At 36.6% G+C, this 26,787-nt stretch overlaps 1 protein-coding gene across 3 annotated transcripts in view; it reads left to right on the top strand.

Annotated features, from left to right (window-relative positions):
* Positions 1–26,787, top strand: part of KCNH7 (potassium voltage-gated channel subfamily H member 7) — a 498,724-nt gene that overhangs the window by 49,417 nt on the left and 422,520 nt on the right. The window lies entirely within an intron of this gene.

The following is a 26,787-nucleotide window of genomic DNA, read 5'->3' as shown; positions in this document are numbered from 1 at the left end:
TTAGTTATCAATTGCCTTAATGGAGTATTCTTTGCTTTAATGGAGTATACTGCTTAGCATCCTAAAGCAACTCCTGGTTTGTTGTGAAATGAGCCTAATAGACCACAATGCTTTTGCTGTTCATAGTGTACATAGAAGAATTACTGAATGGGATATGTTAGTTTTAAGGCACTCCAGTATACTTCATCCATTTTGATGAAAAGTGATTGTGTTACTTTTTGAGAATGTCAGAATGATTATGTAACTTTTATGGTGCTAAATTATTTTGGATGTGACATTCTTGGTAAGGAAAAAAGGGTGTTTTAAGAAATCACTTCAGAATCTGACTAATTTTTTATTCCAGTTTTGCTTGTGTAAGTTGAAATTAAAAAGAAAATTACTTTTTGATATACCTGCTGTTAATTTTAGCGTTCTCAATATATAAGCTTAAATACTTAAGTTGAGAAGGAAAAGCTTATCTTTTTTGTATTCTAAATTACCAGTAATGCACTTTCTCTTTTATTGTTCATTTACTTTCTTGGATGGTTTTATCAAGTCTGTAGAGTATTGTGCACCTGTTTTCTAAACATATCTACCCTTTTAAAGTTAGTTCCAAATATGTCAAAATGAATTTTTCCTTCTTTTAAAAATGGATAGCCTTTTTCTCAATCTCCACATAAATCTAAATATGAATTTAAAAGAAATGAAACATGAATTTTACATTAAAATGTAAAATAAAAAGTCAATATATGCATGTACTACTTGAGTACATTTTCGCCTTCTTATGCAGAGATAAATTCTAGCAAAAAAGCTCTGTTAACTATTGTCAACCCTACAGCCTCTTTTTCCAAGCACTACTTCAACGTACAAGACAGAAATGTTAAATAAACAGGACAAGTGTACAAGGACACAGCATTACTTTTACCACTTTACAGCTAGGAATTCTTCAAAGAACTTTAAACATCATGAAGGTATCAAAGGCCTCATATTCTGGCAGGTAGCATCCATGCCAGCATGGCTGATGATTGTATTTTTTCATCTAAAGCATAGGATTAATAAAAGCTGTTGCAACTTTTCTCTTCATTAGTGTTAACAAGTGTGCTATGCTTATTCATGTGCATAACTAATGCCTCATCAAAAATGTAGTATTTGACCCAATAATGCTATAGTCCATTTTGAGTGGGTAAAAGAGAAGTACCATTCTTTACCATGACAGGTGAGCTTAGATGCTTCAAAGGGCACTTAATGGAGTGTTTGGAATCAGAGCTTGAGGTATCCTGGAGTTAAACTGTTTTAATCAGAGTTTTGAAGATGATGGGTACAGAGAAACAAACTAATTAACATAGGTGATAATAGCATGCCCAGTAAAAATTTAAAAACACTAATACTGTACGTGACTTTCATTAAAATGATCTGGTAAAAGCTCTAGGAAAGCTATTTACTTTCATTTTCTACAGTGCTTCACCTGGTCATTTTTTCTAAACTGATTTAAGTTTTTCCACCAACAGTGCTTCTTTCCTCTTTTCAGAGGGTTTAGTGTATGCCCCAGGCACAATGCCCCATTGTTTGTTATGGTGATGGGTTAGTAAGAAATCTGTTTCTCTGAGTAAAGATAAAATAGGTATAATTTATATTTTATTGCATTTGAAGCCCATTCTGAGTATTTATAGTATATTTGTACATATGCATATAGATGTGTGTGTGTATCCATATGTGTGAAACAAAGTGTTTTATGTTTATATTACAAAGACTCTTCTCTTAGGTAAGCACTAGTAGTACAGAACTACAGAAAAGGCAAATGTATAATTGATGATGCCCTAGACTTTCTAAAGCTTTGAAGTGAAATCCAGACACACAAATTGTTTTACCAAAAATGAAAGTGTCTTCTTGTATGACAGCAGTTTGTTCCAGCTGCACCTGTGCTTTGCTATGATTCACAAATTGGTTGAAATTTGGCCCTTAGCATAATTTTAGCTTCAAAATGTTTGACTATTCTATGGGTGAAGAGGAACTTCAGGGGTGAAGAGTTTATATACTCTTACATCTGATTTGAGATAAATTTTAATTTTATGAATATAAGATACTTTTTTGAATAGGACTATTTGATAAAATAAGAAAGATTACTTATAACTATTTATAGTGACAAACAAAACAATCTTCTAACTATTTAGTATCTGGGTTATAATGATGGATTATATTGATGTTTACCTAATTTTAGAAAAAATACTAATTAATTATGGCTTATGTTTCATGTCATTCTGCAAGAAATATATAACCACTTTAGCAAAAATGTATGCAATTTAATAATAAAATATTTTTTCCCCAAATTTTAAACAGAAGCTTACTTTTCTCCAAGAACTAAATGAAAAATTTATGGAGAAAAAATAACATAAAGACCATTCAGACCCCTCAATTGCTATATTTGAACACAGAATTTGGCACTGAATTTCTTGACAGCTTAAGGGAAATGTAGAAAGGGCCAGTTAAAAAAGGAGAAAACATCTGTTTCTCAGGGAAGCAAAGCTCTCCCTAGTACTTAAAGAATAAAAGATATTTCTCCAGTGGATTTCTACCCAAAGGGTCTTTGGTAATACATATATAACTAAGTTTGCTCCAGTACTACCCAACAGCAAACCTGGTGACAGGGTTCATTTCTTTTAGGGTCCATGGTTGAAAGTCATGAACAAACTAAGAATTTCTGTCAAGAATGTCTTTCAAAATCTTTTGTTATTCCCATTTCTTTCAGTTGTATTTTGCTGAATTAGAGTCAATTTAAAATTCTTTTATCTGCCAGAATTTGAGATATAGGAATTCTCTGTCGATGATTGGGAAGCAGATTTTTTATTTATTTTTTATTTTTTTAGATAACAGAAGCAAACCAAGAATATTGGCCATTATCAAATCCCCCCCCACCCCACAAAATAGCAAGTGTTGGCAAGGATGTGGAGAAATTGGAAGCCTTGTGCACTGTTGATGGGAATATAAAATGGTGCAACTCCTAAACCGTAGGAGGTTCCTCAAAAAGCTAAAAATATAACTACATAGGATCCAGCAATTCCACTTCTGGCTATTCATCTAAAACAACTGAAATCAAGAACTTGAAAAGATATTCACATTCCCATGTTCAATGCAGCATCATTCACAATAGCCTAGATGTGAAAAATCCCAAATATCCATCAACAGATGAATGGGTAAAGAAAAATGCAGTATAGACATATAGTGGACTGTTAATCAGACTTTAAAAAGGGAATCCTGCGTTATGGAACAACATGAACTAAGCTTGAGGAAATGATGCTCAGTAAAATAAACCAGTCAGAGAAAGACAAATATTGTATGATTCCACCTAGTTGTCTAAACGAGTTAAACTCACAGAAACAGAGAGTAGAATGGAGGTTTCCAAGGGCTGGGCAGGGAGAGGGAAGTAGAGAGTTGCTATTTGAGGGGTGTAACATTTCAGTTATTCAAGTGGAGTAAGTTCTGGAGATGAATTGTACAACATCATGCCTGTAGCTAACAATATGGTATTGTGCACTTAACATTTTCAGGGGATAGATCACATATGAAATGTTTTTACTACATAAAAAATTAAAGAATATGTCAGTTTTAATCTTAAGTGATCAAATTTTTTTTAAGTTTTCTAGTGACTTTTTTGAAGTTAATTTTTATTAGTGTACAGTTGTCTCACGATGTTGTGTTGGTTTTACTATATGGTGAAGTGAATCAGCTGTATGTATACATGTATCCCTTCTTTCTTGATTTCTTTCCCATTTAGGTGGCCACTGAGAACTGAGGAGTGTTCCTTGTATATACATTAGGTTCTCATTAGTTACCTGTTTAATACATAAGTAGTATGTATATGTCAGTCCCAGTCTCCCAGTTCATCCCACCTCTCCTTCCTCTCTTGATGTCCATAGGTTTGTTCTCTATGTCTGTATCTCTACTTCTGTTTTGTGAGTAAGATCATCTATATTATTTTTCTAGCCTACAAATGTTGTACTGTTAAGTAGCAGATCCAAGACACACGACCTGACAAATGAAGCATCATATCTGGTTTCCCACAGCGACTTTATAATTTATACTTATATTTCTATCTCCATTGAAGAATCTGAAGCTCTTTATGGGTGCAAACCACTTTTCATTCATAGTGCGGTGCCTAGCACATATTAAGTACTGGATAAGAATAAAAATAATGCAAATATTGTTATAGATTTTCCAGCAGCACATTCTATGGGACAGTTTTCTATTTTGAAACTTAAACATTGTTTGAAGACAATATTATAAAAAAATCTTGAAAGAAGGATTTATTCATAGTGATTTTTTTTTTTTTAGAAAATAACAAAATTAAATACAAACAAGAAGGATTCAATGTATATTGTGCATTATATTGATTTGAGCCAAAATTTCAACTATTATGTGTTTGGAGGAGATCTGTAATTATATTTCTATACAAGAGAAGCAAAAAATTCATAGAAAATAAATTCTAGAAGTTTATTCAAGATTCTGTCATACAAAGTGTAGAATGTTCAATGAATCCTTGGAAATATCCACATAAAATTTTCTAAAATTCATGTGTCTTTTTGGGAATATTAGCATAATAACACCAACTACAATGCAAATGAAGACTTTGGCCAAAATTAGCTTGTTTGAAAATTTTTTCTACAATACTTAAGCAATTTTCTGAGATATAAAATTCATACTGGAATAAAAAGTAAATTTTAAAAAGCCATAGGGCCAACCACCTTCATTTTCTGGATAAAATACTCCTGTCACTAGAAAGGAAGTTTCTAGTAAGGAAAACGGAAAAGTGCTGTAAACTATACCTATATCTGTATATAGTGTATATAGAGGCACAAGGCAACAAAGCTTTTTGCTTTTCATTTACTGAAGGCAGAAATTATGTAAAAATTATGTATTTTTAAAGATTGCTTGAACACACATTATAGAGTATCATTATTCTTACCATTATTCACATTGTCAAGGCTATGGCTTTTCTGATAGTCATACATGAATGTGAGAGTTGGACCATTAAGAAGGCTGAGCGCCGAAGAATTGATGCTTTCAAACTGTGGTGCTTCAGAAGACTCTTGAGAGTCCCTTAGATAGCAAGGAGATCAAACCAGTCAATTCTAAAGGAAATCAACCCTGAATCCTGAATATTCATTGGAAGGACTGAATCTGAAGCAGAAGCTCCAATACTTTGGCCATCTAATGTGAAGAGCCAACTCATTGGAAAAGACCCTGATTCTGGGAAAGATGGAAGACAGGAGGAGAAGGGGATGACAGAGGATGAGTTGGTTGGATGGCATCATGGACTCAGTGAACATGAGTTTGAGCAAACTCCCGGAGATAGTGAAGGACTGGGCAGCTTGGCATGCTGCAGTCTATGAGGTCGCAAAGAGTCAAACACAACTGAGGAACTGAACAACAGCATCCATTATTCACAATATTCTTCATTCTACCAAGTAGGAAAAAAGATCAAAATTAGTTTCCTATTTAATTCTGAAATGGGTCACTATAGACAACTACTGAGGCAATTGAAACTTGTAGCTCCATAATGTTATACACTTCATTAATTAGCTAAGTTCCTATTGTCTCCCTCTAACCTTTGCTAGGTTTCTGGGCTTCCCAGGTGGTGTTAGTGGCAAAGAACCTGTCAATGCAGAGGACGCAGGAGATGTGTGTTCAGTCCCTGGATCAGGACTGTCCCCTGGAGGAGGGCATGGCAACCCACCTCCAGTATTCTTGCCTGGTGAATCCCATGGAGAAAGGAGCCTGGTGGGCTTCAGTCCATAGGATTGCAAAGAGTCAGACACCGCCGAAGCGACTTAGCACAGCGCACACAGCTTTTGCTGGATTTCCAGAGCTGCAGCTTGGTCTGAAAGTCTGTTTATAGGCTTTAATAGTTAGGCGCTGCCTCTGGCAAAGTGATGAATTTACTTCTGGTCCCTGGAACTCTACTAAGGACTTCCTGTGGGTCAGAGTTGTCAATTGTGCTATCACGTTTAAAGATTTGCATTGATAATTTTGTTCCCATATCTTTAATATCTAGGTCACAGGTCAGGGATTTACAAACAATGGCCCATGGTTTAGAAGTAGCCCAAAGAACCCTTCAGTTTGCTTTCCTTCTATTCTTGACAATGTTCTGTTTGAATGCCTTTGTGTCTATTTTGCAGTAACCTTAGTCCACCAATTTTTGTTTTCACTTCCGATCATTACTCACCTTGGTAATAATCAAGATATGTTAGTTCTTCATTCTTATGAAAGCTCTTATTTTCTCCTGAGTAATGTTGGACTTCTCTGTTCAAAGAAGGAATGTTAATATCCCAACAACTACTAATAAATGAATCAGTTCTCTTAGGTCATTTGTGTATTTCCAGCTAGAATTAGCAATATCATGATTTCGGGATACTAAATAGATTATTGACTCTGATCAAGGTTGCTGGCTTGACAGTGAATCGTGTTGGCAAGATTTCTGAGACCAAATCCAAGTATGGGGAGAGACTATAGTTAATGGTGGCCACGGACTGTGAGAGATTAACATTTGTCTAACTTCTACAGTTCCAATAGGTAAGAATTTACCATATCATGCTTTGTAATTATGTGCCTGCCATATTACCCCCCACCCCGTTCTTCAACTAGATTGTAACCCAACATGGTGGGTGTGCATTCAAATTATCTAAATAACTTGTGGCACCTATCTCAGAGCTTTATGTATGGAAAGCTGCCTAGGCAATTGGAATGAAATTAACCCAAGTTTTTTGACTCTTTATCTCCTGCTACAACTTTTTAACCTATACAGGGATTCCAAATTTAAATATAAAACATTATTAAGCAGAAACCGATTCTTAAAGGACTCCTGAGTGATTACTGTCAAACAAACATGAACACAATTTATTTTATTGATGCTACAACTCTCTTTCAGATACCCTGCAGTTGCTAGTGCATGGAAACTGTGGCTCATTAGATGAGATGTTCACATATGCATTATGCTAAGTACAATACAGAATCTGGTATAGATAGCTGCTACTGCTCAGGTACCACCAGCAGTGCCTGTCCTCAGAAACATTTTCTGATAATAAGAGATGTGAAATACTGTCAGCCATTTTACATTATCTAAGACAAGCTAGGTATTGTATGACTATAGACCGGTTGTATTAACTGGATTCCATGAGGAGAAAGCCTCTAAACTGGCTATCACTGGGAAGTCTTGGGCCCACTGAGCTCACCAGAGGCAGATCTTTGAGCATACCAGTGGGTTCTGGGTTACTCAACATCAGTGGGAAATTCTCCTTGTCAAGCAGTGTTGGCTTATAAACCTATTATGTGCTTGGCTCCTTGGCACCTCATGTACATCATCGTGTTCTGTTCTCTCAAGAAAACTTTCAGGTTCATATTGTTGTATTCATCTTACATGTATGAAAACTAAAGTTTAGAAAGATAATTTTCCCAATGTCATGAAGCTGATCCGTGATAGATATGAGATTCAAACCCCGGCCTCTGATTTCAGTGCCCATGCTCATTGTTGTCATTTGTGGTGTACATAAACAACTTTTCATTTAAGCAAAACATAGATGCTATTGGTATGAGCAAACTTATTCTAGAATTTCAAATTTCCTGTTTATTCCTTGGGCCTGATCGTGCTTGTCTTGGAATTGATTTTCTGAGGCACCGTTCTCACCCTGTGCTCTTCTTTGTCTGTTCTTTTTATTCACTCTTCCTTTTTTTCTTCATGGAAGTAAAATAGCCTGTGAGTTTGTGCACAGAGTACGTGCATGACCCTTGCTCTTTAAATTGCTCATAAGAGGGACCCAGGATTTATCCCTCTCTCACCGTAGAAATGGAAGTGATCAGAACAAGATGTCCACAATTATTGTCTTAAATTGTTTATGGATCCCGCAGACGTACACGTCTATTCTGGACATGTCTCAAGGTAAGATTCAAAGAAACGGTCCCTGTTGTGCAGAGGTGGTTTCATGGTGCTTCTCAGTACGACTTCCTCAGTGTCAGAATCTGAATGCAGATGAGGACCCCCTTCACAGTTTCCTTGACATTCTTCTTGTTTACTAGATTTGAAATCGGAGATTTTCAGAGCTCATAGTGAATGTCAAAGTGTGGATCCTGAAGATAGGACACAAGGACTGTAAGAAGTCAGTAGTTGGGGGGGTTGTCCTCAGGACAGACTTCACTCTGCTTTCACCAGAGGGACTCCATTTGAGGGGGATGTCCTTTGAAAATGCGAGTGTCCCTGGAGCTAAAAAAAATTTTGTTTTGAGCCACACTGATATTGTCTAGATTCCTCGTAATTGTTGCTGCTTCTCCTTGTCTATCTTCGCTCTTCCCATTCACCATCAAATTCTCATGAAAGTATAAAGTTTTAAACAATTTCCTTCCAATTTATCCACTAAATTCTGTAATGATAAAAATGATTTTAATAGATTGTAATTATATTATCTAATTACTGAATCATAGAACATTAAATCATTTATAATATACAAGGCAAACCTTAATCTACAGCTAATTAATGAATCCCTTTATATCTCTGAAATGAGTTAACTGTCTGAGAAGAGATTTATAGATTTTGTGGTTACTTATTCACTTTTATGATGTTAAAAACTAAAGCACGTTCTTAATTACCAACTAACTGGGCAAAATAGTTGAGTGCTATGAATAGCTTAAAAAGGAGAAAAAAACGGTATAATTTCACTAACTCTGATATGTATTTTACTCAAGGTCATGAATCAGAACTTTTAAAACTATTAAAACTGCAGGATATCAAGAAATAAAATTAATGTGTTTCTATACATATTAATAAGGTCATTTTTCCATGTCAAATTTTTCTAGGACATAAACCATATTATAGTTTGAAGTTAGACTTTTTTTGAAGGCATTATTATGTATTAATAATCAGAATACATAAATGGTACAATAAAGGTTGGTTTGCTAAGCCTAATTAGTAGGGCAACCTTGAAAAAATTCATGGCAGTAAAACTTCTCTGAGACTTTTTTTCATATGTGCAATAGAAGTATATGTGTATTGAAGGATTAAGAGTATATGTGTATTGAAGAATATATACATGAAAGAAAAAGAGAAAGAGTAAACATTTCAAGGACTGCTGCTGCTGCTGCGAAGTCACTTCAGTCGTGTCTGACTCTGTGCGACGCTATAGATGGCAACTCACCAGGCTCCCCCGTCCCTGGGATTCTCCAGGCAAGAACACTGGAGTGGGTTGCCATTTCTGGACGGTGGCTGTTAAATACTTGTGGAGATTATTCTGGCAGTTAAGGAATGAGTATTAGAGTGAATATATAGATGCCCCAGCTCTAATCTTTTCTCCAGTGTCTCTCAGATCTTTTTCTAGTCCCACACTGAGTGGAACTGTGTTTGAGGAGGGAAAAGTGATGCTATCTGCAGTGTGCCTATTCTTTTTTTTTTTTCTTTTTTTTTTTTTGAGGGGAGGGGGTGCCTATTCTTTATGGGAAAGAACATGGAGTGATTTTGCCTGCACAAATACCAGGTATATGATACACCTTAGTTTCTGGTATGCAAATGATTGGATTCTTCCTTCTTTCCTTCCTTTCTCTCTCTCTTTCTTCCTTTATTTCTACTACCTAGCTGGATAGCAATGCATTCATGAATCTTTTTAAAAAATTTTTATTGGAGTATAGTTGTATTACAATGTTAGTTTCTACTGCATAGGAAAGTGAATCTACCATACGCATACAGGTATCCCCACTTTTTCTATTTCATTCCCATTTAGGTCACCATCGAGCATTCAGTAGAGTTCCCTGTGTTATACAACAGGGTCTCAGCAGTTATCAATTTTATACACAGTGCCAATAGTGTATATATGTCAATTCCAGTCTCCCAATTCATCCCAGCCCTGCTTTTACCCATTGGTATCCATATGTTTGTTCTCTATCTCTGTGTCTCTATTTCTGCTTTGTAAATAAGATCATCTGTACCATTTTTTTTTTCAGATTTGCATTCATCACTTTTCCCTCTTTATTTTACCATAGAATTTCCGTTCAATATGAAGGCTAAGTTTTTTTTTTAACATATCTGAAATTATGCGTGCAAAATTCTGAGATGAGAAACAAGTAAGAAACAGCAAGTTTTGTTTTATCATTCAGTCTAAAAGTTGAACATCTAGATAATTCTTAAATTTAACACACTTTATGCATGGTAAATTAAAGTGCACTTCTGTTGGACAGTAGCTTATATTCAGAATGTTTGGCTAAAATGAAAACAATTCAAAAACACTTAATTTAGAATATGCTGAAATTTTTGAAAGCATTTTCAAAGATATTATACAACTTTTCTTTGTAGTCAAGTGAAATATCTTGCAGAGACCCAAACAAACTTTTTAGCCAACTCAGTATAAAACCAAGGATTTTTAAACTTGTTTTGTTTTTCACAGAAGCATGAGGCTCTGAAGCTGCACTCCCAGGCTTGAATCCTGGCTTTGTGACTTCCGTGTGTGTCCTCTGGCAAGAGACTTAGCTTTGTGCCTGTTTCTTTGTGTATAGAATAAGTGGGTAATAGTACCTACCTACTGGCATTGTGGTAAGGAGGAGTTGATATACGTCAAGACAAAGAAAGCAGTGCCTGTTGAGTAATAGATACTCTGTAAGTGTAGGCTCATGTTACTTGTTTTGATAGGAGTTTTCAGTTCAGTTCAGTTCAGTCACTCAGTCATGTCCGACTTTTTGTGACCCCATGGACTGCAGCACGCCAGGCCTCCCTGTCCATCACCAACTCCCGGAGCTTACTCAAACTCATGTCAATTGAGTCAGTGATGCCATCCAACCATCTCATTCTCTTTCGTCCCCTTCTCCTCCCGCCTTCAATCTTTCCCAGCATCAGGGTCTTTTCAAATGAGTCAGCTCTTTGCATCAGGTGGCCAAAGTATTGGAGTTTCAGCTTCAGCATCAATCCTTCCAATGAATATTCAGGACTGATTTCCTTTAGGATGGACTGGTTGGATCTCCTTGCAGTCCAAGGGACTCTCAAGAGTCTTCTCCAACACCACAGTTCAAAAGCATCAATTCTTTGGTGCTCAGCTTTCTCTTAGTCCAGCTCTCACATCAGTATATGATTACTGGAAAAACCACAGCCTTGACCAAATGGACCTTTGTTGGCAAAGTAATGTCTCAGCTTTTTAATATGCTGTCTAGGTTGGTCATAACTTTTCTCCCAAGGAGTAAGCGTCTTCTAATTTCATGGCTGCAGTCACCGTCTGCAGTGATTTTGGAACCCCCCAAAATAAAGTCTGACACTGTTTCCACTGTTTCCCCATCTATTTGCCATGAAGTGATGGGACAGGATGCCATGATCTTAGTTTTCTGAATGTTGAGCTTTAAGCTTAACAGGGGTTTTTAGAGCCATTAAAATGGGAAATTCATTAAATAATTGAAAAATTAATGACCCAATATATTTGATGCAGTCACAGCTTAGTATCCATTCTCAGGGGCTTCTAAGCAGCACTGGTTTCAGATTCTTTCCTGAGAAAGTTGTCCACCAAAACCCAAACTACCCACAAATAAAAACAATGAAAACAAAGTCCCACATAATCCCAAACCCTCGCAAAACAAAAACAAAAATCTCCACATGCCCTGAGTAAAGAATAGTAATTGAAGTCGGAAGAAAATCCAAAATGCAGAAAAGATTTCCTTTTCACCTCACTTACCTGAATGTCTAGAGCAAATTATATATTTTGTTTTTTTAATTGAAGTATAACTGACTTACAATATAGTGTTATTTTCAGGTGTATAATGAAGTACTTCAGTATTACCTATATATTCTTTCAGATTATTTTCCATTATAGGTTATTACAAGTTACTGAATATTATTCCCTGTGCTCTGTAGCAAATCCTTGTTGCTTATCTGTTATATGTAGTTTGTCTGTTAATTCCATACTCCTAATTTATTGTTCTCCTCTTACCTTTCCTCTTTGATAACCATAAGTTTGTTTTCTGTGTCTGTGAGTCCATTTCTGTTTCATATGTATATTCACTTGTATTATTTTTTATATTCCATGTTTAAATGATATATAATATTTTCATTTAGTATAATTTTCTCTATGTCCATCCATATTATTGCAAATGACAATATTTCATTCTTTTTATGTCTGATTAATATTCCATTGTATTAATATATATACCACATCTATTTAAACCAATCATCTGTTGTTGGGCACTCAAGTTTCCATGTCTTGGCTATTGTAAGTACTGCTGCTGTGAACATTGGAGTAATGTATCTTTTCAAATTAGAGTTTTTATCTTTTCTGGATGTATGTTCTTTTCTGGAAAAATCCTGGAGTGGGATTGCTGTATTTTTAAGGACTCTAAATGCTATTCTTAGAAACCTCCATAAACCTCTATACTGTTTTCAGGAGCCTCCATACTGCTTTCTATAGTGGCTGCACCAGTTGGCATTCCAATAGCCTAGGAGAGGTTCGTTTTCCTGACACCCTTTCCAGCCTTTATTATTTGTAGACTTTTGATGATAGCCATTCTGACTGATGTGAGGTATACTACATTGTGGGTTTGATTTATGCTTCTTTAGTAACTAGTCATGTTGAACATCTTTTCGTGTACCTGTATGTCCTCCTTGGAGAAATGTCTTTTTAGGTCTCTGACCATTTTTGATTGAGTCATTTGTTTTTGTGATATTGAATTGAATAACTGTTTGTATATTTTGGAAATTAACTCCTTGTCAGTTACATCATTTGCAAATATTTTCTCCCATTCCATAGACTTTTGTTTTGTTGATGATTTCCTTTTAAAGCAAGTTAAATATAAGTAACTGCAGGAAAAAAAAAAAAAACTTTGAAGAAGGAAGTCTAGATATCTAACTAATAGCATACTATGATCATAGGTCAATAAATCAGTGAAATGTTGGAAAACTTTTGATACAAATTACTAAGTGGTAATGGCATCCTAAAACTAACTATATTAAGCAAGAGCTATAATGATAGAATAAAAAGTTAGTAGAAAAGTAAGGCTTTTAATAAAGTGTTGTATTTAAGACCATTAATCTTAAGTATGGGATTCACAACTGGTATATTTATCTCCAGCTAAATGTGATTCACAGCTGTTAAAAAAGACTGGTAGTATTTTGGTTTATGCTATTTCATGACAAGCTAAAATCTTCTAAAAGTGAAATATATACATAAATCACAACATCTGAAGTTGATGTAAAAAATTAGAAAATAGTACAGACTTGGCATAACAGAGTCATTCTTATTGGGCCCGTGTGAGCTCTTACAAATGTGAACCCAAGTTGGAAGATAATCTAGGACACAATGATTACAAAACCATCTCACCTTCTCTCCCCCTTCCCCATTCCTTCCCTGGAGAACTGGTTGTAACACTGTGGAGATTGACCAGCAGTTAAAGAGCATTGTACCCCACTGGTCCAGACTTTATTCTGAATTAAAAGCTTGTGATATACTGTGGCTTACATGGGGTAATTTTATCGAAGATTCTTTTTTCCTTTAAGTATTTGCTGAAACTATCCAAAGCAAATAATGTATCCCAACTGGTGCTATTTTCTGAAACCTTTAGGAAAGGAAGTGAATCTAATGCTTATTGAATATCTGACTGCATTTGACCCTCACTGCAATCCTGAGGTAAGGTGATCTGGCTGCTATTTTTGTGGATGAGAACAATGACACTTAGAGAGTCACTCCCCCGATGTTGCCAAGTTTCCGAAGGGTGCATGTGGAATCCTCTGGCTTAAGTTCTTTGTACTCCTTAATGGAATTAGAAAAGAAATTTAAATAAAATTTAATATGAAACCACTCAAGTAGAAGTTAATTATTCAGTACTCATGTCTACATAGTTGAGGATAGGAGAATTATCACATTTCTGGTAAGGATTAAGTGAGAAATAAATATTGGGGTCAGTAGTGTTATTTACACACCTACACAGAGATTGAAGGAAGGAATTCTCATTGGTAGTCAGTATGCCAGGGTAAGAATCTACCTTCAATGCAAGAGACACAGGAGTTGCAGGCTCCATCCCTAGGTCAGGAAGATCCCCTGGAGGAGGAAATGGCAACCCACTCCAGTATTCTTAACTAGAGAATCCCATGGACAGAAGAGCCTGGCAGGCTACAGTCCATAGGGTCACAAAGAGTTGGACATGACTCAGTCACATGGAGTGACTGAGCATGCACGCAGGCACATAGTAGCCCTGCCCCTCACTGGTGTTAAGAATATGCACGTTATTTACTCTCTCAGAATGTCCATATGCTGTAAAGCCAGTGCACAGGATGGCCCCGGAGGATTAATAAAACATTGTAATAGAGAATTTCTGACATATATTAACTCAACAAATTGTTGGTGACTTTGGATCAATACTTAACAAGTAACATAAGACTTTTCTTTTTAATCTTTAATTTGTTGAAGACTCTTGCTCTTCTGCAGACATTCTGCATTTCACAAAGTCCAAACACTGAGTTGTAGAAACAGTGCAAATTCAGATTAAATGAGAGTTTTGCTTGAATAAAAATCAAGATGGTTCCACACAACTTGTATTTTTTTTTCAAAGTGTATCATCTACACATCTCTTACTCAGACTTACCAGCTATTAGCTCTTTGAGCTGCAACTTGAATGCACTCAATACGTTTAGAAAGGAGAAACTGAAGTCTGGAATCACTGATGAATAAATCAGACATTCATTTACATTTCAAATGGAAACATGCAGAAAGATTCTCTTTAATGTGGGTTTCTTAGGTTGTAGCTGTGATACTGAAGTACAAAAACTTTGCTGTGTTTTACTGACAACACCCTTTTGTAGTCATCATCTGAGAGATGTCACCTTTAGGGTATACAGTCAAAAGGATTTTTAAAATAAATTTAAAAGAGGATATTTATTCAATCTAGTCTCACACTGTCTTTCTTTCAAAGTGTTTGCTGAGGCATCAGATTAGCAAATACATCTCTGTCAACATCTGCTCTCATTTTCCGAATTGACAGCATTCGGAAGCAGAATTTGGGATTAGATGTTATTCTTAAACCTTGGATCAGCCTATAAAACCACATTCCGTCTGCTGCAGAAAAGCCTTTCTGAAAAAATCTCAAAACCTTATTGGCCTGAACCAAACACGTGCTGCAAAGGACTTAAGTTTACTTTACAAATTTGCCCAAACTTACTGATTTTAGCTAAGTTTATCAAATGTCAAAATAAACGGACAGTTTTTTGTAGATGGGCTAGATTGGGCAAGTTCAAGCACAGGAGCAGAGTCACTAATGACTTACGGGATAAAGGATTCATCATAAAAATTAGGCCTTCTACTATTGCAGAAGGAGCCGCGGAAGTGAAGGAAGGATAGTTGGCTCATCAGAGCAGAGAATCAATCTGAGATACCATGCATGTCAGCTACCAGGTTGGACTGCCAAGAGCAAGCTGGGGTGGGAGTCTATAGGCACTTATTAGCTCACCACCTCTGTGGCCTCACAGTGAAGCTCTCGGTGGTGGCTCCAGCCACTGTTGGATAACAGGACCAGTGACCAGGAAGATGCTAGATTGACCAGGAAGATGCTAGATGGGGAATGGAGGAGAGTTAGGACTGGCTGAAGTCTGCCTGGTACCTCTGCACCCGTCTACCACAGCATCTGATGATGAGACCCTCACAGAGTAATGACTACTGGACTGCCCTACTTCCACCTTCCAGGTCTCACACCTACTCCCCTCGTGGTCAGCTGTATTGGGCAGTCACACTAGAGAAAGGGGTTTGAGAAACACAGTTTCTAACTTAACCGGATACACAGTACAAATCATAGTATGCTCCATAATCCACGTTATGACGCCCGTTTCATTGCTGTCTTTGGTGAAGGATGTTTAATCTCTTTTTGAAGCTATTTGACTCATTTGACTTTATTCTGTTGTCAGAATAATTCAACAGAAACACTTGGAGCCATTGATTTTATTATTTCTTGGGTATTTTCTTCATTAAACCTCTCTAGTGATTTTTCTATTTCTTTCTCAGTGTTTAAGCCAAAGAGTTTACAATGACCTAAAGGGTTCTGAAGCTTGGACTCCCGATGTCCTCTCTGACCTTATCCCCCAGGCTTCTCTCTCTCTTCCCTCATCCCAAGCACCCTGGCCCCCTCAAGGTTTTCTTGAAAAATGTCAGACATTCTCCTGCCTTAGTGCCTGTTCATTTGCCTTTCCTGGAATGCTTTTCTCCAAAATAGCCACATGACTCATTCCATCATTTCTTTCTGGTCTTTCTTCAAATATCAGCTTCTCAGAAAATCTTTTCATGACTATTTTATTTAAAATTGTACCTTGACTCCCTGTATATCTTTCCCGATCTATTTTTCTCATTGTCCTCTTAATTATTTAACAGACAATATAATATACTCCATATGTATTTAGTGTGCTATCTTTTCTCCCACTCTAGAATGTAAGCTCCATGAGGGCAGAAATTTGTGCCTGGTGCTTGATGAACAGGTAAGTCAGTAGGAACCCCATAAGTATTTGGTGAATATATTCAATGAAATAATCAGAGTCACAAAATCATTTGTTCTGTTCATAAAGATTGTGAGGGGTTTTGTATTTTGAATGCAAGGAGTCATTTTAAATGCCATATTTCAGAATTAATTACACTTGAAATATCTAGATTCCTATTAGTTTTTCATTCTGACCTTTTATTTCACTAATGATGAGACTTGAAGCATGAAGGAATGTTTGTTGAATTTACCTAGCTATCTAAATCTCTACCTTTATGACAGCCAATCACAAAAGGATTTTCTCAGTCCTGGTAAAAAATTTGGCCTCCTCTCAAAGCTCTAAATTAGTCACTTTTCTAAGTGATCGCCCTGAAATCTTAAAGATTGGCTTTGGTGACTTATGGGAAGGACAATTCAAAACCAGTTGTCTAGATTTACTGGTTGATTTCTTACATTGACTATGCAGCCACTAATTAATTGTTAGTAAAGTGAAAGTGTGAGTGAATTGAACCTGGGTCTCCTGCACTGCAGATAGATTCTTTACCATCTGAGCCCCAGGGAAGCCCCAGTTTTTAGGGAACCCATGACCAAAATGAACTTATGTAAAAATTATATAACTATATCCAGAAACACCTTTACTTACTTATTATACCATTCTTCTGCTATTCCTTTCATTTTTTCCAATTTCAATCCAATTTTTATCTTCCTCATTCTCTTCTGCCACATTTAGTTGCTCCCGTTTTCCTAGTCATGAGCATCTGCACAAATAATGTTAAGAGATTTGCATTTGGGGTCAGTTAATAAACATAAGGACTTAATAAAAATGTGAACTAAAATTAACAACCCTAATTCACTCTCTTTGCTTTACCATTTACTGTAGTCTAACATTCTGAAAATTTTTATTTCCTTAAGTCTCATCTGTTTAAATAATAATAATAATAGATTCTATCTTCATGAGGATTAGATGAGTTAAGACATTTAGCACAATGCTGAAGACATATCACACATTAAATCTGTGTTACAATCAGTGTTCAGATTATTGATACTGAAAATCAATATTTCAAAATTACAGATTATATGTGTACAGGTACATGTTTGGATATATAAACAAGATGTAATCTGTATTGAATATTTGAAGTTAATTGGACATGACAGTAATGAAATACTTGTCATCACACCAATTTATTACAGTCATTATACATAGCTATTAGCTATTTTAACAGTTATTTCTTTTGAGAAAGGAGCAAATCATATTAATTTAAGGTAGTACCCTTTTCAAATTTTATATGTATAAGATTTTTGGTTTAATAAGTAGTTGAAATAGTGTCTTCTTCAGGAAGTACCATATTTAGAAATAGATTCTGTCCTCAAATTTGAGTTTGGAACTCTAAAACCCTTTTACAAGGATATAAGATCAGAGAAGAGGTCATTTTTTTCCATGCTTGGGAAAAAGTTAGTTCAGTTAAAAAGATGGGATAAAAATGATTTTGTAGAGTCTGAAAGTTGTGTTTGGATATTGTCACAAAACTGAGGTTACTCGTGTTTTATTTTTATTTCATCTCAAGAATCACATCTCAAAAAAGTGACTATTTCTCTCCTTCCCGTTAGGACTCAGTTACTGTTTTTATGTGTTTAGTGCACAACTACCCTTGCATTGGCACAAAACATCCTTTTTTATAGTAGCAAAATATTAGAAACTTTAAAAATCCTTTAGTGAAAAATTTGTTACATAAACAAGGCACAACTGTACAGTGAAATAGTATGCAGTCCTTAAAAAGGATCAGGCAGCTCTTTGTGTACTTAAATGAAAATATCACTAAATATGTTATTGTGAAAATGGGAGGGAGGAGGGGAGGGATGTTCAAGTGGGAGGGGACATGAGTAAACCTATGGCCAATTCATGTTGATGTTTGGTAGAAAGCAACACAATACTATGAAGCTATTATCATTCAATTGAAAATAGAGAAAAAGAAAATACATTATTGTGGAAATGAAAGCACAGAAAAATCTGATTTATAAGCTATAACTTCTGTTGAGGAAAATATTTCTATGATTATATCTGTGTAATACAACCTTTAAGAAAGAGAATTGCTTTTCTGGAAACAAGGAAAATAGAGAGAGACTTATTTTTGTAGTTCATCATTAAAATGAATTAATAAGATAGCTTAAATTTGTTTTTACCGTCTCCTTGGATACATTTATATGGGTAATACTCTTGATATACTAATCAATCACACACTAGGAAGATTTTTTTTTTTTAACTCACAATTGAAATATATGGAAAGAGAAAACAGATATACACCTAGAAGAAATGGAGGCAATTGGGAGTGGAAGAGGAAGAGGGTTTAAAAGGACATGTGAGTTCGTTGAGAAATTACTTATGATACAGTTAATTAAGATAGGAAAGGAATAAAAGAGGCAAACAGTGACACTAGATTGTGCAGAATTCTTTGAGAGAGCAGGAGAGACCTTGTCAGTCAGTTTAGACACTCAGTCGTGTCCGACTCTTTGGGACCCCATGGACTGCAGAATGCCAGGCTTCCCTGTCCATCGCCGACTCCCAGATCTTACTGAAACTCATGTCCATAGAGTCGATGATGCCATCCAACCATCTCATCCTCTGTCGTCCCCTTCTCCTCCTGCCTTCAATCTTTCCCAGCATCAGCGTCTTTTCCAATGAATCAGTTCTTCTCATCAGCTGGCCAAAGTATTGGAGTTTCAGCTTCAGCATCAGTCCTTCCAATGAATATTCAGGACTGATTTCCTTTAGAATGGACTGGTTGGATCTCCTTGCAATCCAAGAGACTCTCAAGAGTCTTCTCCAACACCACAGTTCAAAAGCATCAATTCTTTGGCACTCAGCTTTCTCTTAGTCCAACTCTCACATCAATACATGATTACTGGAAAAACAAAATCCAGCCTGCCCTCTTGTTTTAAGTTGTTTTATTGAACTATGACACACCCACTTATGTGAGTCTGTGCCTCATATTTTTAATATTGTCTGTGGTTACTTTTGCACAATTGATGGAGAGACTTTGTAGCCCACATGGCCTAAAATATTTTCTATCTGATTCTTTCCAGAAAAAAAACTTTGTCTACTTCTATATTAGAGGGAAAATATAGAGGTGTTGAAAGCTGTTAGCAAATGAAGTGGATTATGTGGAACATATAAAATGGTGTGTGTGTGTGTGTGTGTGTTATAAAAGAAATCAACCCTGAATATTATTGGAAAGACTGTTGCTGAAGCTATAGCTCCAATACTTCAGGCACTTGATGCAAAGAGCCAACTCACTGGAAAAGACCCTGATGCTGGGAAAGATTGAGAAGAAGGTGGCAGAGGATGAGAGTATGAGATGGTTGCAAGGCATCACCAACTCAACGGACATGAATCTGAGCAAATTTGGGAGGTAGTGAAGGACAGGGAAGCTTGACGTGCTGCAGGTCATAGGGTCACAAAGAGTCAACTGTAACTGAATAACTCTATCTGTATAGACATAGATGTTTATGAGCCAGTTAGCGTTGTTCATGCAGGATGAATTTATAGGGAATTACTGAGCTTCCCTAATAGCTCAGTTGGTAAAGAATCTGCCTGCAATAAAGGAGACCCCGGTTTGATTCCTGGGTCAGGAATATCCCCTGGAGAAGGGACAGGCTACCCACTCCAGTACTCTTGAGGTTCCCTTGTAGTTCATCTGGTAAAGAATCCGTCTGCAATGCAGGAGACCTGGGTTTGATCCCTCAGTTGGGAAGATCCCCTGGAGAAGGGAAAGGCTACCACTCCAGTATTCTGGCCTGGAGAATTCCATGGACTGTTTAGCCCATGGGGTTGCAAAGAGTTGAACACAACTGAGCAACTTTCACATTCATTCACTTTCATGCTGCTATTGCACGAAAGAAGTGGTGGGAACCTCGCCAGGGTAGGACTAGGCAGGAAGGGATAGGAGTGAACTTAGGAATTGACAGAAGGCAGTTGTGGAAGAACATCCAAGGCTGATCCAAAGGACCATGGTGAATGAGTGAAGACATTAGAAAGCCAAGAAAGGAAACACTATAGAGGAAGATGGAGATTTATTTTAGAAATAAATGATGTATTAAATATGGCACAGTGGGAAGAGCATAGACTTCAGATCTGCTATCTGGGTTCGAGTTCTAGCTCTTCTACTTGTATACATGAGACCAGGGAAAAATAACCTTTTCCAGACTGTTTCCTTTTCTGTAACATGAGGGTAATGGTGTCTGCACTGGAGGGTTTTGAGGAGGTCAAATGAGATGACATACACTTAGCATTGTACTTGGGACGTGTTAGGTAATTGTAGTGATAATAAGTTATTCTTATTATTGCTCATAAAGTTGTTATATTTCAAAGGACTATGGAAATTAGGCCATCATTATCAGTATTACATTACATTCAAAGGAAATTTCATTTTCATGTGTGTCAAAAGTGAACCTCTGGTTTCACTTTGGCCTATTTCTTGTTATTCAATCATCTCTTTTTATACTTTGTTTCTTAATAGACAGATAGACAATTTGTCATGTAAATGCCCAAGTTGGAAACTTTCTAGCATGATATCAATTTCTTTGGCATTGAAGAATAAATTAAAATGATTTATTAGCATTACAGAATTATTTGTTGTAATTAGTATAATTTTAAAAGAATTAAGTGGATTATTCTCTGCTGAAAATTTAGTATTCCAACTTCACAGTTATTTTTATTTTTAATAAATGCTTTAACCTCATCATTTTTCTTTCTGCATCTACCCTAGGACATAATTAGATTGGCATAGCCACCTTCCTAGTCAACCAAGAATTCCTCTAGACAAATTTTTGTCTTTTTGAGGTTCTAAACCTTACTGGTCATTCTGTATGTTTGTTACATATTACCCATGAATCAAATAGCAAGATCAAGATTAAACATGGATGATGTAAATAATATACAGGGTTAGGGTTAATATAGAGGATTAGGGTTAATGTAAATGTTAGTGAAGAGGTCTTATATTTACATGAATGGTCATATGTACAGTTTAAAGGCTTTTAAGGTATTAAGCACATATACACATTCACACCCATATAATTAGACATTTAGGAAGTACATTAGACATTTAGGAAATAAAAAGAATACTTTTTCTTTCCTACCTGATGTAGAAATGAATTGAGAATTAGTTGGAATGGTCAAATAACTTGGTCAATTTTATTACTGATGAAAACTAGATTTGGCTTTTTTTGTGGTGGTTCAGTTGCTCAGTCATGTCTGACTCTTCACAACCCCAAGGACTGCAGCATGCCAGGCTTCCCTGTCCTTCACCATCTCCTGGAGGTTGCTCAAATTCATGTCTATTGAGTTGGTGATGCCATCCAACCATCTAGTCCTCTGTTGCCCCATTCTCCTACTGCCTTCTACCTTTCTCAGCATCAGGTCTTTTCCAGTGAGTTGGCTCTTTGCATCAGGTGCCCAAAGTATTGAAGCTTCAGCTTCGGCATCAGTCCTTCCAATGAATATTCAAATAAGATTTTACTTGGATGCAAGCAAATAGACCTAAGGATACCTCTTGTTAATTTGAACCTTAGACATTGACACTTAGTAGAGGCGTGAAAGGTCAAGAGTGTTCATCTAAAGAAAGTTTCTCCACATGGAAACATTAAGTGTAAGGGAGTAAGTGTGCACCCAGAACATCACTTTGTTCTCAGAACTCTTTCTGACCTTTAGACATATGTGAGTATGAGACTAGCAAGCTTAATGCCCCCAGGTTATTCTGAAGCAAAGAAATGTGGTGTTTATGTCAGTCCATTTTTATACTGTCTTTTTTTATCGGGTCTCCTCTAGTGTACTTTTTTATGTGTAAAGTATTTTCAGTTGTCCTGAATTCTGATGTATCACACCACTGACATTGGTATTTATTTTATTGCTAATCTTTTATCCCTCATGCAGGCATAGTTTCACTTATTGTATGATTTCACCTTGATGAGTTCTCTGCTGGCTCACTGAGCACTCATCCTCTTGTTTTATATATACATTACTGTCTTTAGTGCATTTTGATTTATCTTTTTAAGCAGTTGGCAGTGGGTTTAAACTTACTGCTATACTCTTTGTTAATTTCAAAGCTTTCTTGGTGCACATGTTGGGTTTGTATTTAATGATCCTTTTACCTGCCAACAAGGATCATTATATAGGCCAAATTTATTTTTTAACAAATAACAAGAACTAGTCTTAGAAAAAAAGGATGTCTGTTTTAAAATCTATTTCAATTTAATGTTATATTCAGTATGATAATTCATGAAGGTTAACTTAATTATGTCACAAGTTTACCTTGTTTCACACAAGGAACCAAATACAGTTCCTGGTAGGTCTTCTCTATTGGACCCTGTTGTAAATTTACTCAGAGCCATGGATTTTAACCAGAGTTTAACGCTGGTTAAAATCCATGGCTCTGCTACTGTCCTTAAGGCCTTTGATAAGTTGCTTCCTTTTACTGAGACTGGCAGTTTTCTTCTTTATGAGGATGGTACAAACCTCACAAAGTTTCTGGAGAGTAAAATGTGGTAATATAATTAGTATATATTAAGTACTTAAAATAATGCTTAGCATATATAAGACATACTAGTCTCCTCACCTTTAATATTTAGCCTCTTACTTTTAATGCCACTAAAAGAAAATACTGTGTGGATGATACTTGTTTAGTGAACAGCAGAATGATAGTAAAGATTCCAGAATCCCATTTTAAGATAAATCACAAGGCTTATATATATGGGGCCTGAGATGGTGAGTGGACACTGGGCTCCAAGTACAACTCCAACAACAGAGGACTGAAAACAAGGATCGAGGGAGAGACAGTAGTTTTTAAGGGTTTATATAGGAAGCTTTTGTGGACTAACTGGCCCCCCTGCCTGTACCTTGCCTGAGCCAGGAAGTTACTTCATATTCATCTGCTGTGTTGTTGTTGCTCATTTACTCATCATCTCTGACTCTTTGTCACCACATGGACTGCAGCATGCCCAGGCTTCCCTGCCCTTCACTGTCCTCCAGAGTTTGCTCAAACTCATGTCCATTGAGTCAGTGTATGGCCTTAATTAAAGTTAAAGAATGAGAATGAAGAATGAGAGACAAAATTACACATAGATATCTCAAGTAAAAATGAGGGTGAAACAGTAGCAGATATTATAAGAACATGAGAGTAAATCCCACTGACATCCAAAAAGTACAGTCAGACCCTATGGAAGAGGAAATCAGGAATCACTAAGTCCTAGCCTGAACTACTCTCTCTCTCAGAGGTTACATGGTTTCCATCTTCTGTCCTTTCTTCCTTCTCTTCTGTTTCCCAGACTACCCTCTGAAACTCCCCTCTCTCCTTTGCTTTCTTTTTCCTCATTCCCTCTCTCTCTTCTCTTTTTCTCACCTCTGCCTTTTTTCTTTCTCTTTCTCTCTCTCTCTCCCCCTCATAAACCCAGTATTTTTCACTTGTAGTTGGTTCAACATGCCGTCTTTAAATCAATATATCTTTTTAGCCCATTACCCAAGAATATAATTGGCTCAGTATTTCACTATTGTAAGTACAATTCCCAGAGAGGAGCAGGTTTTACCTGGATCATTTGTATGAGCCAATGGATTGGCCTTCCTAGGTATGAAACTCAGCATACTTGAAACTATATGAGTATGTTCCTTAGGAAGGTATCAGTTGTTTTCCTACAGCTTCATGCACAAGTGTTCATCAAACTGGAAGCTCTTGGAAGCCCTTACAATCAGGAATTTATGCAGGCTTCCTCATGTAAGAGTGATCAATTATTAACTCCATTTCTAGCCCATCCCCTGTCTCTGGAGAATGAGGGGTGTTGGCTTGGTCTTTCTGGTGACCAGCCCCATCTAGGAATTACCTGCAAGCCCACCCAGTATTTCATCATTTAGGAATTCATAAGGGTTTAGGAGCCCTGTGTCAGGGACTGGGAACCAAGACCAATGTTTATTTTATTTTTTATTATCTCACAGCCACATAGAGTCAAATGTTTTCATCCAAGTCCTTCACTCTGCCCACTCTCTGTTGAGTACAAAAGATCTCTCCACTTCTGATCCTTGTTTTGCTGATCATTATAAGAGCAAGTGATAAAATCAGTGCAATATAAGAAAATAAAAAGAGAACAAGAATTTATTCAAGTTTAAGGTTAAAATTGAATATAAAATAAAATATTTTAAGTACTTATTTAAAAATGAGGAAATTAAGAGAAAAAGACTATAGGAAGAACTCGGACCCAGGAGGAATATTAACCAGGTACAGTTGTATATAAGTGCATATGAAAGGTCACTATAGTGACTGAGGTGAACTGATCAGATTGAGACTTGGTAACAGTCACTTGGAAAAAGATAGTTCAGAGCTTCAGGGAGAATGATTAGGCTAGTCCTGTGTAGGGACCAATTTTTCCTGTTTTCAGAAAGAGTGTTTGTTTTTCTTCTCTGAGGTGTCTGTGTCTCTTTCCTCCACTATATAAACTTCTCAAAGACAAGAATGGAATCTTTCACTTTGGCACACAATAAACAAATAAATGCACTGAATTTGTTGAAGTAGGAGAAAGAAGAGCTTACCCCAAGGGCTCAGCAGTAAAGAATCGCCTGCAGTAGAAGATCAAGAGGAGACATGATTGGATCGCTGGGTCAGGAAGATACCCTGGAGTAGGGCATGGCAACTCACTCCAGTATTCTTGCCTGGAGGCACTCCATGGACAGATGAGCCTGGCAGGCTAGATTCCTTAGGTTCACAAAGAGTTGGACACAACTGAAGTGACTTAGCACACATGCATGCAGGAGAAAGAAAAGAGAGGCAAAAATCTGGAGATGTCAAAATTAGAATCATTTTTAGTTTAATTATAGTCCTAATTGAGCTCTAATATTGATTTGTTGAAGAAGGAAAAAAGAAGGGCTTCTCTGGTTGCTCAGACCATAAAGAATCTGCCTGAAATGTGGACACCCAGGTTCGACCCCTGGGTGGGGAAGATCTGCTGGAGAAGGAAATGGCAACCCAATCCAGTATTCTTGCCTGGAGAATCCCATGAACAGAGGAGCCTGGTGGGCTGCACAGACCATGGCTCGCACAGAGTTGGACACGACTGAGCGATAATTTTTTCTTGATCCTGTGGGCTTTGAGGATCTTAAGTGTGAAATAGATTGATGTGTTTGTGGCTGTATCTTAGCTGGCTACTCTGGTACTTGCTTGACTTTAACAATACCTGTGGCCAGTGACCAGTGGGGGAAAAGAAGGCAGCTTTAATAAATACTCCAAGAGGAAAAACTATATTATTTTGAATGAATCAAAGCATGAAATATATATACTGAGCTAGGAAAGAATTTCATTGTCATGAAGTCAAAAGGTGATATAATTGATGTTACTGGAAAAGTTGGAAATAAAAGACCGTAATGATCTAAAAATGAATGCAATGGGAAGGACATAACATGATGGAAAAGAACAGCTTTTTAGTCAGAAAATCTGGGTTCATGTTCAAATTTTCCTAGGATATTGGCTATGATCTTTGCAACCGTCAGTTTTTTCATCTTTAAAATAGAGGAAATACTAATATTTTACTTATTTATTGTCACGATTAATTAAATGTGATGATGCTTTCTTTTTTAAGATCTATTTGGATTCAAGAACCTGAAATCCATTTACTAACTCAAATAAAATAAGAATATATTTTTAAAAGAAATAAGGAAATTAAAGGCTAATCCAAAGAAGTATAGCTTTTCTCATAAAATTAGAAAGTCACTGTGACTATTCTCCTTATCTGCCTCTTTCTCTCCCTGTGATCTTGTGTTTGTCATCAAGTCATTTCTCTGAATTTCTGTGGCATTCTTTTTTTGTTGTTTTTTTAGCCAGGAGTAATATAAAATCTAATTAGAACAAGTTCATTAACTTATATAACAAAAAGTTTTGAGGTAGAACAGATCCAGAGTTGGTAACTCAACAGCTTTGCTATGCCATCATGGACCCAGCTTGTTATTTTTATGCTTGTCTACCTCAGCTTATAGGCTTCTCCTCTTAAGCTGGTCACTTCCAGGATCCCTAGGTAGATACCTCAGTCTTAAGCGTCAGCTGTCTACAAAAAGAAAACGGGTTGTCTTTCTTACACGTTTCTTTTGAAGAGCAATGACTACTCATTAGGTATTCTCAGTGATAATTTTGTTTGTAAACTATATGTGTGTTAGTCACTCAAGTGTGTCTGACTCTTTGTAACCCCATGGAGTGTAGCCCACAGGTTCCTCTGTCCATGGAATTCTCTAGGCAAGAATACTGGAGTGGGTTGCCATTCCCTTCTCCAGAGGATCTTCCTGATCCAGGGATTGAACTCAGGCCTCCTGCATTGCATGCA

The sequence above is a fragment of the Cervus canadensis genome, chromosome 15, assembly GCF_019320065.1.
Source record: "Cervus canadensis isolate Bull #8, Minnesota chromosome 15, ASM1932006v1, whole genome shotgun sequence".
NCBI classification, from domain to species: Eukaryota; Metazoa; Chordata; class Mammalia; order Artiodactyla; family Cervidae; genus Cervus; species Cervus canadensis.
The sequence above is the reverse complement of the archived record's forward strand: the minus strand, read 5'-3'. Positions and strand labels throughout refer to the sequence as shown.